Source organism: Mesoplodon densirostris, chromosome 6, assembly GCF_025265405.1.
Source record: "Mesoplodon densirostris isolate mMesDen1 chromosome 6, mMesDen1 primary haplotype, whole genome shotgun sequence".
In the NCBI taxonomy this organism is placed as follows: domain Eukaryota; kingdom Metazoa; phylum Chordata; class Mammalia; order Artiodactyla; family Ziphiidae; genus Mesoplodon; species Mesoplodon densirostris.
The window spans coordinates 115,259,515-115,274,886 of NC_082666.1; the positions used below are offsets into that span (position 1 = coordinate 115,259,515).

The following is a 15,372-nucleotide window of genomic DNA, read 5'->3' on the forward strand; positions in this document are numbered from 1 at the left end:
TTGGGGATGTTTTCAGTTTTATGCTATCGAGAGGCTCCTGGATGAGAACTTTTGTGTGTGAGTACCTGTCCCTGTTTCTTATCGTTACCCGTAGCTAGCGTTGACTTTTCTAAGGTTCCGGATGTTGCTTCTTGAAGAGGCTTCCTGTTGACATTGGGGAGGGACTCATACCTCCTCACCACCATTGAGCCTCATCATTTTTTCGTTGTTAATTCTGTAGGGGGAGAATGGCATCTTGTGTTGATTTGTATTATTCTGATTACCAGTGAGATGAACATTTCATTTCACACATTTAGTTGCAGCATGTTTAGAAGAGAATCTTTTGTTTTCAGGAGAGCAGTGACCGCCCCCCCCCCCGCCCCGCCCAGAGCATGAGGGCAAGCATTTGTTGGTGGTGGGAGTATTCCCGCCGGGAACTTCTCTCCCTGCAGGGGCCCGGAGAGCAGGGGTCCTGGATACACTGTGTGTCGTGCTTTGGATGGCCCCATGAAGCCCTGCCCACCTCCTGGAGGGGTGTCCGCTTAAGCAAAAGGTCCCGTGTGCTGTGTTTGATGTTTCCAAGGAAAGGCTGAGTTTTCCGCAGCGAATGGGATGCTGGATGTGCGTGAGTGGTGTGATTGTCCTTTGATGTTGCTTCCCCGTTTCTCTTGCCTGCCAGCCCCCAGGAGCAGCTGTGACTTGAGGTCTCGGACACGCCCCTGAGTTGACTCCTGAACCAGTCCCTGTTTGTACCGTGACCCTGGACTGGTGGGACATTATGGAACCCTATGAGTCTTCAGGAAGGTGGAAGTCAGAGGTCTCACCTGTCCATCAGACCCATGTGTTTTGGGCTTCAAGTAATTTGTAATCAGTTGTCACAAGGAAAACAGAGCCAGACTTAGTAATAAGAGGCTTTATTAGGAAGGATTATTATGGGGGAACCAGGGAGGCGCCTGTTGCAGTGGAGAGATGTGTGCCCAGGACATGGGCGAGCATGTCAGGGATCGGCAAACTGGGTTTTTTCTTGGTAGGGAGGTGTAGACAAGGCTATTAGGACCCGGGTGTGGGGATGAAGAGTGATGGGGTGGTAGATTGGAGGATGTGTCCCCCAAGGCCGGCCTGTTCTCAGGGGGGCCATCCGAGCGCTCAGCCTCACGGTGGGTCGACGGAGGCCTGGGGGAAGGAGAGAATCTGAACCAGAGTCGGGTAACAAGGGTTTTGTTCCGATTTATCTGTAGGGGCGAGCTGTTCAGCCCATCACTACAAGGCACAGAGTGGAATTCGGGGGCCCGTGTCTCACCTTGCCCTAGGTGAAAGGGGCCCCCGTCTTATCGGAGTCAGGCGCAGTGAGCCCTTCCTGGATCACAGAGGGATGGCGCGGTCTACCTGCCGATCGCAGGGCCAGGTGCAATCAAGACTGTCAGGCTGAGCTCTGCAGGGAGTGGGTCTGTCATGGCGGTGGACGGGTGGCTGCCTGGACTGCGTGCTTCGGCCACCTGGGCGCTGAAACCACAGTGGGGCCACCCTGCCCCCGCCCAGGCCTTTCCCATGGGGACCTGCTTCCAGCGGAGGCACACGTGAGCTGGGCTGTGATGGATGGGAAGGACCTGCCGCACGCAGGAGCGGCTCTGGGGACAGGGCCGTGCGAGGGGGCGCTGGCCATCTACAGTGTTGTGCCCTTGAGCTGCTCGGTGGGGCTTGGTCAGGGGGTTGGGGTGCCTCCTGAGGGAGGCCAGGAGCCCTGTGGAAGGAAGGAGCCCCGGCAGAGGCTCCTCCTAGGCTCTGATTGGGGGACGTTTAGTAGGCCCGCCCTGATTACAGGGTCATGAAAAACTCTCACAGATTCCACGACATTTTTGGTTTCTTCCTTTCTTTTTTCTTGCCGTGACTCTCCCCCTCTTCCTCCCCCCTTTTCTCTTTTTCTGATTTTGGGTTTTCCGTTCGTAATTCACTTTAAAACTTAAACATTGTTGAAATGCTAAGCTTGAACACCAGCAGTTTCTTACCATGTGATTGTGAATTAGGGGCCAGTTTGGGAGCCTGACCCGCCCCCACTCCTGCACCTCCAGGAGCTCGTGCTCCGTGCTCACTGGGCCCAGGGGAGTGGCATGGACGCAATCAGGGTGCAAATGATGCTCTTTGCTCCCAGTTCGTGCAGATGCTGCGTCTGGTCTCTCCTGGCCGGGTGAGCTGCACCCCATGACTGAGTCCCGGGGGCCTGTGGCGTGGCTGGGGCATCTAATCTGCGTGTAGGATGGGGGGTAAGGGGTTCCGGCTCATGGTTTGCCCTGCTCACGTGTCCCCTCTTCTCACTCTGTCTCAGACTCTGCCATCCCAGACGGTAGTGGGAAGCCGCATCCCAGTCGCTAAAATGTTTCATGACACCGATCATCGGGTAGGGGATGAAATCCACCTGCAGAGCTCAGTTCTTTTTAGAGGTGGCTCCTGAGCAGGTCTTGCCGTAGGTGTTCCTCCCGTCAGCGAGCGGCTTCATCTGTTTGTTACGCTCCTGGCACCAGCTGGGGACTGGAGAGCAGAGGAGGAAAGCTGGGGTCAGAAAGCTCAGGCGGGGGCTTCCCTGGTGGCGCGGTGGTTGGGAGTCCGCCTGCCGATGCAGGGGACATGGGTTCGTGCCCCGGTCCGGGAAGATCCCACATGCCACGGAGCGGCTGGGCCCGTGAGCCATGGCCACTGAGCCTGCGCGTCTGGAGCCTGTGCTCCGCAACGGGAGAGGCCACAACAGTGAGAGGCCCGCGTACCGCAAAAACAAAAAAACAAACAAAAGAAGAAAGCTCAGGCGGTCCTGCTGGAGGGTTCACAGTCCGTCTGGGAGCTGCGGCTGCAGAGGCCAGGGCAGGAGAAGGGCTGCTCGAGGCCAGGCTGCAGGAGCAGGTCCAGGAGTGGGGTGTCTGTGGTCAGCGCCAGCTTCTCTGGGCAGGAGGGAAAGGGCCGGGGCTGCAGAATGGGGTTGCTGCCCAGCGCTGGCATGAGCGTTAGCTCCAAGCCTCTTCGCTTTCCATCCACCGCTGCCTTTGATGCTACTCCTCTCCTGCGGGGGCGTTGGCAACCTGGGACCTCCAGTCTCACACCCTGGCAGTCAGATCTAAACTGGATTTGCAGCTTTGGCACTCGCTGTGGCCCTGGAGGGCCGTCTTCAGCTCAGGGTCCGCCTTGGGCCCTTCTCGAGCTTTCGTCACATTTACTTGCTCTGATTAAGCCAGGAGAGAAGAGAGCTTCTGATGGAACGAGTCTGTTTGTTTGGGCTGGGAGCCAGCAGCCTAAGAATCAGCTTCCAGAAGAGCTAACAAAGTGAGCAGGACCCATGCTGGCAGCCCTGGACATGGCAGTGGAGGAGGGTGGTGGAAATGTCGGCTGCCAGGCCCGTCCGTCACACTCCGAGCTAGCGGGGCCACGGCCACTTCAGACCCGCAGACATCTGTGCGTGTCCCTGCAGAGAGACCTGGATTAAAAGTCTTCCAGACATGCTTGTGTTAGAGGGAGCCAGGAGTGACTTTTATTTTCAGTGTGTACACAAGACATTTAAGTACCATGTCCTCTCCAGATGCCCATCCTGCTGATAGAATTGTTCTTGGGGGGAGCGTTCGGTGTTTGCTGCCCAGGCTTCTGGCCCTGCCCTGAGTCCCCGGCCCTGGGAACTGCCCCACCCCCATGTTAGGAATCTCCCCTTGGCTTCTTTACCTGTCACATTGTAAATAGACGGCTTACAAAAGATAATTGAAAAGGCAAGGCTTAGGAAGATTGAAGAATACTCTAGAACTTGTGTTGAAGTGAAGAAAACAACTCATTTCCAGGATCAACTTTGCCCCTTTGAAGGGGTTCATACGGAAACGTCGTGCGGGTGGGTTCTCTATGTGAGGCTGGAGCAGGTATGTCCTTGTGTTGCTGCTGTGGGCCCGTCTCTCTCTGTGATGAGAGTCCTGGGGACGTGCGGTGAACTAAGGTCAGCCTCTGTGAGGAGCTGACCTCTGGGATTGTGTGTCCTCCCATGAGGACGGGGACCAGGTGGTCTGGGAGGCCTGGCTTCAAGGCGTGGGTCTGTTGGCGGTGCTGGGGCGCCTACCTTGGGGACGTCACCTGCCTGTGGGCTTCCCCGAAGCATGGAGCAGCAGGGGCCGTGAGGGGCTCTGCGGCCTCCCAGGATAGGGTTCCTGTGGATGGCTGCGGGGTACAGTTTTATGTCTCATTTGTCCCTTTTTCCCCTTTGACTCAAACTCCTAAAGCCTGGTGGTCCTGCTTATGGTGAGAACTTGAGTGGAGGAAGTGAATTACTCTGCGTGTTTTTGTTTTGGTGCTGCCTGGTCGTTAATCCCATGGTTTTATTCTTAACAAGAGTGCGCTGTGCGTGCTGCCTGGGTACCAGGGTGGCCCCCGGAGGCAGGGGGCTCCTTGGGCATGAGATAGAGCACCTGCCCATTGGAGGTGTGCTTTATTTTTAGCAAATGGCATTTAGTGTCTTGCAGAGCTGAGAGCAGGATGACTGTAGATGCAATTAAGTGACTCTGAAACGGGAGTTAATTACTTCTGCATGTGTCAGAAGGCCAGGGAGGGTCTCTCTGGTCCTCTGGCTGCAGCCCTGTGAGGCTGTCACCTGGACAAGCTCCCAGGACCATCCCTCGAGGGCATCCAGGGTCCTGTGGATGCTGCTCTAACTAATGGTGAGTGGTCTGAGCTTTTAAGTCTGTGCAACTGGCCTGAGGAACTGAAAGTTCATGACTCTTTAATGTAAAAATTATATACAAGGAACTTTATCCTAATGCTGATCTATGCATGGTATTAGCCCAAATGTGTCCTCTCAAGGCGTACAGAACAGATTATGTTACAGGAGCAACAGGTTACTGACAAGAAGGCACGTATGTATAAAGCGGTGTGTCCAAAAGCTGCTGGAACAGGACGGAGGGCTTGAGCACCGCCCAGCTCAGGGGCTGCCCTGGTCAGTGTCTAGTGAGAGAGCACCCGTGGGTGCTGGTGCCCTGTCCATCCTACTAAGGACGGGGCTCCAAGGAACCAGGACCAGGGTGGACAGAGGGCTGCGTCTAGGACCTCCCTCCATAGCTGTCCCCAACTCTGATCTTGCTGGGTCCATTCATAGTGACTGGAAGCTTCCACACCTCCAGCCACACCTGGGCCCATGCTGTCCGGTGCTGTGGCCGACACCACACGGGGTGAGGAACGCTCCACGTGTGGCCGGTCAGAGCCGAGCAGCGCTGTGGCTGTGGAGACCTAGACTCAGAAGCAATGGTAGGATATCCTGTCCACGACCCTATTAATTATGTGTTGAAGCGATTGTGCTTTCGACGTGTATTGGGCTAAATAAAATATATTATTAAAACGAACTTCACCTATTTGTTTTTACTCTCAATGGGACTTGTAGGCACACCTGAAATCATGCACATGGTCACGTGTGCGGCCCGCCTGGTGTTTCTGTGGGGGGCACAGGTCTCGGCTATTCTCTGATACCCTCTGTGTTTGAGTTCCCCCTTCTATCAAGGCCCAGCCCGTAGGCTGGGAGGCACAGATTAGGAACAGGTAGGTATATCAGGCTTTGAGAATACCTTGAACCCAGCTCTGAGTGCTATTGTTTTTGCATTTCTGCAGACAGTTACACATGGACTGCTGGGCCTCATCCAAGAAATGGGTTCTGTGCTCAGATGGTGTTTCTCTTGCACAGGGAACCGAGCACTTGGCTTTGGTGAGCACGCTGCTCCCCTGAAAGGCCATCCCAGCTCCCTGTCATTCAGGCTGCGCCTTATCCGGACTCCCTGTTTTCCAGGCTCCCCGTTTTCTGGCTCCCCGTTGTCTGGGCTTTTGTCTCCCTGATTTCTGTGGATGAAGAAACGTGCAGTGCATCTGGCCTGATCTCCTGCTTACAGCTGTGGCCTGTGCGTGCTGGTTGGCGTGCCAAGCCCGTGTGTCAGCGATGGCTTTGATGACCTCCTGCCACTGATCTGGTGGGAGGAGGGACCACCGTTTAACCCTCTTCCGCCCCTGGAAGCCCCGCTGACAAGCTGGTGAATGTGGGCTGCTGTTTGAGTAGCTGCGGGGCACGTGGCCCGAGTCCTGGGAGAGACCCACAGGCCTTCCCACATCTGGCTGGGCTATTTATATCCCACAAAAGCCTGTTTTTCTCTGAAAAGAGTGAGCATGTGTCGATGCTGTCACGTGCATGGGTGAAGCCACTGAAACAGCCTTTCAGTAAACTCCTTCCTGGTGCATCCGACACGTTTTCAGGGCACGCACAGGCTTCCGGGTTCCACATCTGCCCTGCCCTGTGGTGTTGGTGCACACTTGGAGTGCGGGCAAGCTGTGTCCCCCAGGGCGGCCCTGCTCCCATGGCGGGAGGGCATGGCTGGCCCAGGGTGTGGAGCCCCAGCTCTCCCTGATAGCCGGGGAGGGACAGGTCCCTCTGGGGCCCATCACTCGAACAGCATACTGAACTCCTGAGCTGTGTCCCACGTGCTCTAGGCACCGGGCTTTCCAAAGTGGAGAGAGCTTTCTCGTGTTGGGGAGGATGGACCACAAAGGGGATCAGTTAAGTCAGATATGGAGGGGGGGTGAGATGGTGGTGGGTGCAAAGAAGAGAAGTCAAGCGGAGGAGGGGCAGTTCGTTGAGAAAAGACAGGAGCTGGGCCTGGGTTTGGGGAGGAGTGTTCCAAGCAAAAGGGACAGCAGGTGCAAAGGTCCTGAGGCAGGAGTGTGCGGGAGGGACAGGTGAGAGGAGAAGAGGTAGGCAGATGGTGAGTTTATCTGTGCTCAGGGATGCTGAGATGGGAGCCCTGGGAGCCAAGGGTTTGGACAGGACCACAGGCCTCTAGGAAGAATGGACCCTGGAAGGTGGAACAGGGCACCCTGTTAGGAGACTGTGAGGTGATCCAGGGAGAGACGTGGTGGCTTGGGCCAGAGTGTAGCAGTAGGGGTGGGAGGATGGCCCGACTGGGCATTTATTTGGAGGTGGAGCTGAGGGGACTTGCTGCCAGGTTGGATCAGGGATGGGGTGGGGGCCGAGGATGCACCGAGGTTTTGGCTGAGAAACTGGAAGGATGGAGGGTCCACTTACAGGCCAGCTCCACCCAGGCTGTCTAGGAGGCATCCCAACCTTGGGAGACGGGGAGTGTGGCTTGGGGACACGTGAAGTTTGGAGGGGAGGAGGCCCGAGGAGCCTACGCCTGAAGCTGGGGAGATGTCCAAGGAGTGGCCCCGAGGGGTAGTTCCCAGCTGGAGCTCAGCAGCAAGTTCTCCCAGAGAGCAGGCTGCCTTGCCTGGAGAAGTCCCTCAAGCATGTGTCCATCAGTGAGGCTGGCCTGTGGGGGACACGAGGATGGGCCCCTGGGGTGAGATAGCCCTTGATGGGAGACTCGGACAGGTGGCTGTACGGGAAGGAAGAGGATGTGGGTGGCACGCGGGGATGTGAGTCTTGTCCAGCTGAGCCCTTCGGTGTGGGTGGCGGGGCCTTAAGCTGTCTGGAGGCGGGGAGAGAGCGGTAGGAATGTGGGTGAGGCCGAGCCCCTCCCCCATCCCTGGCATGGCTGGCTTTGAGGACTCTGCCCAGCTTGGTTTGGGGAGCAGAAGGTGGGTTTGGAAAGCGGGTGCCTCCATCCTTCTATGTAAACCCTGTACAGATACGCTTCATGCCTTCATTGCCTTGTTTTGCTGCCTCGTTGGAAAGACATGGCTCTCTAGGGTCTTGGATGGCCCAGGCCTTTGAGTCCAAGGGGGCACTCATTTGTGCAGGAAAATGCCATGGGCAGCAAAGTGTCCTCACTAGAACCTGAGAGAGGCCCAGCTGTGTTCATTATGGAGACAAGATCGTGTGTCTTTGTCTTCTTGGCCATCTTTGTGGGGGGGGGCGGTGGGTTAATTACCGACTGGTCAGTGTTCATTATGAACTTGGACCAGGCCCCACTTGGGGCCACTCACTCAGGCTCCAAGATCGCTTTTTTTGGTTCTCTGTAGTAGGCTGAATAAGGGCCCCCAAAGAAGTCAGATTCTAATCCCTGGAACTTCTGCGTGTTACCTTTTCTAGTGATGGGATCTTTGCAGATGTGATTCAGTTAAGGATCTTGCATGAGGAGGCGATCCTGGGTTATCTGATGGGCCCTAAATGCCATCACACGTGTCCTTATGAGAGGGAGGCAGGAGAGATGTGAAAGACAAGGGGAGAAGGTGACGTGAAGATGAAGCAGAGAGTAAGAATGACGTGGGTGTGACGGCTGATTCTGTGTGTCAGCTTGGCTGTGCCATGGGTGCCCAGATACGTCGTCAAACCTGATCCTGGGCGTGTCTGGGTGGGATTAGCATTTGGATCTGTAGACAGACTAAAGCAGATTGTCCTCCCCCATGTGGGAGGGCCTCATCCAATCAGTTGAGGGCCTGAATAGAGAAGAGAGGCGGAGTAAGACAGAATTCCCTCCCTCTGCCAGGCTCTCTTTGAGCTGGGACATTGGTCTTCCCCAGTCTTCAGATATGGACCAGAGATGGAACTTGTACCCTCGGCTCTTCTGGGTCCAGCTTGCTGACTGTAGATCTCGGGGCTCTCCAGCGTCCATGGTCATGTGATCAGATTCATTATAATAAATCTCTTTCTCTGTATATACACATCCTGTTGATTCTGTTTCTCTGGGGACTCTGACATACAGTGGCCACAAACGAAGGAATGCCACAAGCCACCAAAAGCTGGGCGAGGCAAGGAAGGATTCTCCCTCAGCGTCTCCAGAGGGAGTGCAGCCCTGCTGACACCGTGATTTCAGCCCACTGAAACTGATTGCAGACTTCTGACCTCCAGAACTGTGAGAGAGTAGATTTCTGTTGTTCTAAGCCACCCGGTTTATGGTCATTTGTTAGAGCTGCTACAGGAAAAGAACACAGCCAGTGTAAACAGTGCTACTGTAAACACCCCAGCCACACGCATGGGGCTGTTATTCAGGCATGGATTTCAGGCACCGCTGGGGCGGGGTGTGTGTCTCTTTGTTTCATAGATCAGGCCAGATAACTTTTCAAAAAGATCTAGCAGCCGGTCTCTTCCCTGCATGGATGAGTGTGTACCCTGATCCTGTACGCTCTCTCTGCGGTGGGCATGAGAAGTCTTTTCGACTTTGTCCATCTGAGAGGGGCGGAGCTGCAGCTTTGTTCCTTGACATGTGTCTCCTTGAATCTGGTGAGTTTAGGATCTTGGCTCAAAAGATTCCTCCGTCTGTGAAACGCCTGTTTGTGTTCTTTGCCCGTGTTTCTCTCAGGGTGTTTCCCCCTCCCTTATCCATTTGTAGGGGCTGTTTATTTGTTACACATGTTGTTGATTTTCTGCCTTGAAAACATTTATTCCCAGTTCTGTTGTTTGCTAATTACGTTTATTAACGTGTCGTTTGCCATCAAGATTAAATCATTTTATTGTCGAATATGTCTTTCTTTCCTTTTATGACTTCTAGGGACCCATGTTTGTTAGGAAGATTCCACAGGCTGTCTCTTGATTTCCTGGCAGGTGTTTTATCGTTTTGTGTACAAATTCTGCTCTTGAGTGTGTGCAAAATGCTTTTGCATAATATGGAGTAAGATGCTTGAGGGAGGGGAGTCTGGTTTTATTTCCTTCCAGTGTACCAGCACTTATTATTCAGTAATCCATCCTTTGATCAATGAACTGAACTTCAGCTCTGTGGTATAGTATGGTCTCATGTAAACTGGTTGCCTTCAGGGATTCTCCATTCCATACCACTGGCCCGTTTGTCTTCCATTTTCCAACTTTACATTGGTAGCGGCTATATGTAGAGTGTGTCTCGATAGCTGGTGAAGGAACCCCACCCCCTCGCTGAGCTCTGTGTTCACAGTGAGATGTTACAGGACTGTTCTTATATATGCACTCAGGACTGCGTGGCCACATTTACGTGTGTCTCGTGGCTCCTGGGCAGAGGAAGATTTGGGTGGACACACGGTGGCTGTGCTGCCAGGGGCAATGGGCACAAAGGTATGGTGGAGGTTGGAGGGAGGGCCAGGTGGAAAAGGACACAGCGACCATCGCATTGCATAAAATTACCCCTCTGCGCGTGCAGAATTTTTAAAGACCATTAAACAAGTGAAACAGTAGTGTCCAAGGGAAAAGGCACTCAACAGAGAACAGGTTTTTCATGGGGGAGTGAAAAGATAATACATTGCACCGGCTCCACCATTGTGTTGGGGACTTGCCATGGTGTGGCTTTTCTCTGGGTATGGGTGCTAGTACTCTGCACTTGGTGGGGCGTGTGTGTATGTGGCGGGGTGCATGTGCCCTTGGCGTGTGTGAATGCGACTGTTCCCAGGTACCCCGTGTCTGACGGCTGCCCTCAGGAGCTCACACCTGGGCACTGACTTGGGCCCTCTGAGCAGCACTGCTCTGTTTCCCCACGTGTCCTCTGTGTCCCCCAAGCACCCTCTGTGCCCAAGCTCCCGCTGTGCTGCCCAAGCTGGCCTGGCTCCACCCACACTGGGACCCTGGTGTGGTTAGGGCCTGTGCTGACCCTCTTGTGGCCCTAGCCCCGCCCACACTGCAGGGGGAGGTATGCCTTGAGCTGCATACACCTCACCCCACACAGGATGACAACAGACTCACATAAGGAAGCTGGGCTCAGCAGAAGAGGGGGTGGGGTGGGGCGGAGGGGTGTGTGGGCGCTGGAGGCCTGGGGCTGTCCTGTCACTCTGCCTTGCGAAGGTCCTCCTTTGGCAGCTGCTGGTGGCCCAGCCTGCTTCTTGGGTGGCAGCCACGGGTGGGTGGGGTGCAGGATACACTGTGCAGGCGGGCTCGTCTGTCCCCCAGACACCTGGGTGGCTGGAGGCTCTGCAGGAACAACTGGACCGTGCACACCTGCTGTGCAGTCAGTGGAAGGTGAACCAGGCACCTTCCTGTGGGTGGAGGACAGGCCCCGTGGGAAGGAGGGAGGAGGCTGGGGAGCAGTTAGCGCTGCTGCAGGGGTGGTGTCTGCCCGCTCTTAGGCGTGCTCCTCCTGGGCGACTCGGGTCCTCTAGACTCGGGCTTGGCTGCTTGTGACAGGGTTTGCAGACAGTCCTGGCACACCGAGGGGTGGGTGTTTGCCTGGTGCACTTGAACCAGGTCCCAGGGTGGATCCAGGGTCTGTGCCTGGCGGTCTGTCTGCTTCCTTACTGGGAAGGGGTGAGGAGGGCGGGCCAAGGACCCCGGCCGTGCCGGGCAGTGTCTAGTGCTGATCCCCTCCAGGCCTGCGTGGATCATAACCCCCCACGAGTGGGTTTTGACACAAGAGCTCGAGGTGGGGGAGGGTGTGTGGTGCTGATTCTTTGCCAGCTGTTGGGTGCCTGCGGAAGTGAAACTCATCTGTCTTTCCAAATTTCACCTCGGACTCCGTATTTCCAGCCAGCAGAGGAGGTGGCCCTGGCCGGGCAGTTTCTTCTGATGTTTCAGATCGCGCTGGCACTTGCCTCTCCTTGCTGCAAGCACCCCGCTCCGGAGATTCTGCAGGCCCTTGGCTTCCTTATAATTCCTCCTGTGCTGCTGTGACCAAGTAAGAAGTTCAGTGCTCCTTGCAGAGCTGTTTACATTTAATAGACACTTGGGGAGCTTGAGAACGTGAAGCCACTCTTTCTGCGCCAGTGGGGCTGTGGGTGGGTGCCGGGCAGCTCCTTGGCCTCCGTCCCACGAACCCCCCTCCCATTGCTGTGGCACTGACCATGACCCAGGCCACACAGGGGAAGTAAACCTAGTTGGGGCCCAGAGGCTGTGGCCGGCAGGGGTGGGAAGGATGTGTGAGGCGCTCCCGGTGGCCTGGCCGGGGAGGGGGCATTAGTAACATGCCAGCTCGCCAGCCTTGCCTGTGACAGTCAGCAAGTCCGTACCTGCACGATTCGGGCATGTGCACATCGAGCTGCGTGTCCAGTGGGGAAGAGAGACGTTTAAACCCAGCTGTGGGGCGTGTGCCCCGGGAGGCGCTGTCGGTCCCCGCCCACGTCTGCCTCCTCCCTGCCCTGCTGGGTGACAGCCCCCTGCGTGAAGAGGTCACCCTACTGCCAGCCCCCAGCCCTTTGTCCCAGCAGTGGAGGCTGTTGCTGCGTTGCTGATCAGAGGCCACATTTTAATGGGATTTTAGTGCAGGTCCAAGTAGGAAAGCTGGAAACAGAAAGCACTGGCCTGGTGTGGAGGTGGAAATGGTGAGAGCGACTCAGGAGTTACGCCCGCAGGAAGCAGCCTTGATGGCAGGTGGGCTGAGGGGGCCAGGCGTTTGGGACCCTACGGCCCTGAGAAGCAGCCCCTAGTTCTGGGCGGGAGGTGAATTGTGCCCTCTCACTCTTCCTGCCTCTGGGCTCCCTTTGCCCCCTTCTCGTGGTGGGGGCATCCTGACACAGCCTGGCCCCATACACTGTGGCCAGGGCCCAGGGTCACCCTTTCGGTATCAGCATTCTGGCCACATCTCTCCTCTGGCTTTGGCCCTGATATGCTGGGCTCTCGCCTCAGCACCTTTGGGTTGTCTGCCTGGAAACTCATGTTTCCCCCAACTGGATGATGGCCCATCCACCACTCATACCACATCCCCAGGGTGGCCTGTCCATTGCACAAACCCCCCTGAGAGTACCCAAGATGGCATGTCCACCAGGCAGACCCCCTGAGAGCCCCCATGATGGTCTGTCCATCGTGGCCTCCTTTTTTTCTAGAAAATCAGGGACATGTTACCCAGAGGGTATTGGGCCACATTGGAAGGGTGCGGAGGATACCCTGAGTGGCTGATATGTGGAAGGTGCCCGTGCAGAAGACAGGGCCAAAGGGGTCAGCGTGGCTGGGAACAGCAGTGTGTGGGGTGTGTGCAGGTGAGGGGCTATAGGAGAGAAGCCCCATGTCCTGGGTGGCCCACACAGGGAGGGTCAGGTCAGAGGACAGGTGATGAACCACTGGGCCTCCATTGTCTGTCTGGACGGTTCTTGGTGAGACTGAAGGCAGGCTGGTTTGTCCCTGGCGCTTTTCCTCACCCTAGCTGGCTCTTGGCAGCTGTGACCAAGGCCGTGCACTGACTGCAGAATTATTATACGGAGCATCCTTGAGCCAGATAAGGTTGTATTCGTGCTTAAAATTGAGGCTAAGATGTGGTGAGCTTGAACATGGGTCAGCTGGGTTTCATTTGACCTAAATTTGTGCATTTGGTTCTTTGCTCACTTTTTGTAAAGGTGCACGTCCCTGTAAATAGGTTTATAAAAATAGACACTTCTCTTGCTGTTTACCATAAACTGAATCGACCCATTGATACACTCTGGGGCCTGAGGTCTGCGGTGGGCTGCAGAGATCTTGAGATGGGTCTGCTGAGCTAGTGCTGATCAGAGGAGCACCTTTTCAGTGGAAGCAGAATTAAATTTTGCATCTCGTTATTTGCGGAAGGCAAAGGCTGCTGTTTGAAACCCTTAGCCTCTTGTTTGGTACCTTAATTTTTTTGTGAAGTCTTTAATCACAGAAGAAAAGTGTTTCCTCAAGTGTTTCCTTTTTTTTTAAGATACAGATTTTATTAAAATTGTTTTAATTAATTAATTTTTGGCTGCGTTGGGTCTTCGTTGCTGCACGCGGGCTTTCTCTAGTTGCGGGGAGCAGGGGTTACTCTTCGTTGTGGTGCGCAGCCTTCTCATTGCGGTGACTTCTCTTGTTACAGAGCGCAGGCTCTAGGACACGTGGACTTCAGTAGTTGCGGCACACAGGCTCAGTAGTTGTGGCTCACGGGCTCTAGAGCGCAGGCTCAGTAGTTGTGGCGCTCGGGCTTAGTTGCTCTGTGGTATGTGGGATCTTCCCGGACCAGGGATTGAACCCGTGTCTCCTGCATTGGCAGGAGGATTCTTAACCACTGCGCCACCAGGGAAGCCCCCAAGTGTTTCTTTTAATGTTACTGCTACTTTAAGAAAATTGCCTTCAGAGCTTATCATCTTCGTAGGCAATTTACAGACCAGAGTGGTTTTGACTCGCAGCAAGGAGACCTTAAAGGATTCAAAGAAACTCTGTTCTTTAAAACAGATAGCTCGTATATTATAAGTCTATGAAAATATTCTAAAATTGTAAAGCATGTTGCAGACTACAATACATAAGTTATATATAATTCTAGTCAGTGAGTATAAAGAATATTTCAGTCCATTGCCTCAAAATATCTTTAAAGCCAGAAACGTTCGTGTTTCTCATGAACAGAATAAAGTGTTTTCATAATGCTGGTTTGACTGGAGCAGCTTTTAACTCATGACGGGATGGATTAATATTTTCCCGAATTTCATGAGCCCAGCTCTGTCCCTAGCTGAGGGTCACAGTCACCTGGCTCCGTCAGACAAGTCACGGAGCATGTCTCCTTGGACTTCTGATGGGAACCATCACAAGGCCCTGGGAGGCTCTGGAAGTCGTCCCCAAGCCATCCCAGGGCGTGGTGTTCCCAGAGCCCACCCCAGCTGTGGCCCTCCTGCTTCTCCTGCGTCTTGTCTCCAAGCCTGCAGCTCAGGGCCTTGTCACCAAAGGCTCTGAGGGAGAGGAAGGTGTGAGAGGTCACGGGACAGGTGCCTGGGATCACGTGGGGCTGCTCCCTGCAGAGTCTGCCTCACCGCCCCTCGTCACAGCCTTACTGCGTCTAGCGCAGACTGACCCCCTCCTGCTGCCCCTGTGTCTCATTAGGAACCGTCCAGTTAGAAAGGGCAGCGGCCATCGTGCTGGCAGCTGCCTGGGCGCTGTTTGTTTCAGCAGGTGGGATGGACCTGGTTGCTGCGTTTAAGGGATTTTAGAGTTGAGGTCTGGGAGAGAGCAAGTTACTGTCCTGCCGGGGCAGGGCGTGGACCTCTCATACAGTGTAGCTCCGTCCGTCAGATGGGTGCGGCCAGTCCCCATCCAGCTTATGCCCGAGGCTCAGACACCCAGTGTGCGTGGCCATCATCTGTGTCTGCCCACATCGCGGCCCAGCTTCCTTCAGCCCAGGACTTGTCAGCCAGCCCTCCGTCCTGGTGGCCGCGTAACCAGAGGTAGACACCGGAGTCTGTGCCTGTTGCAGGCAGCACGTGTGGGTCGGCTCCTGCTGTCACCGCTGTGTCCCAGGCCCGTGTCCTCCCCTCCTGGAGCCCAGAGTTGCTCATGGCGGCAGCAGAGGTGCGGGTGCTGCATTCTGGGGAAGGGGAAGTTGCTGTGGTGCTGGGTGCCGGTTGGAAGCCGTGTCTGGGAGGCTGAGCCTGCGGCGTCTGCCCGTCTCCTCGTGTTCGTTCACAACCACGTGTGGGCACCACCATCCCCACGCTGTGCCCCCTTCCGGGCCCCGCGGGGGACGGCCAGTGCTGCACTGGTGCTCGTGTGCCGCCCCGCCCCCAGCCAACCCCGCGACGGCGTGGCGGTCCCAGGGTGAGGCCCGCTCATGGGAGGACGTGCCGACGGGCAGTGGTCAG

The 15,372-nt window shown here is 55.5% G+C and overlaps 1 protein-coding gene across 3 annotated transcripts in view; it reads left to right on the top strand.

Moving 5' to 3' along the window:
• SEMA4D (semaphorin 4D) overlaps window positions 1–15,372 on the top strand; it is a 109,102-nt gene that overhangs the window by 34,859 nt on the left and 58,871 nt on the right. Inside the window, exon 1 of one of the 3 annotated variants that reach the window (XM_060101279.1) lies at window positions 9,076–9,151. The exons of the other annotated variants lie outside the window; for them this stretch is intronic. The gene's annotated coding sequence lies outside the window, so the exon portion shown is untranslated. Of the gene's footprint in view, window positions 1–9,075; window positions 9,152–15,372 lie in introns of those variants that run through there. 3 annotated transcript variants of the gene reach the window in all.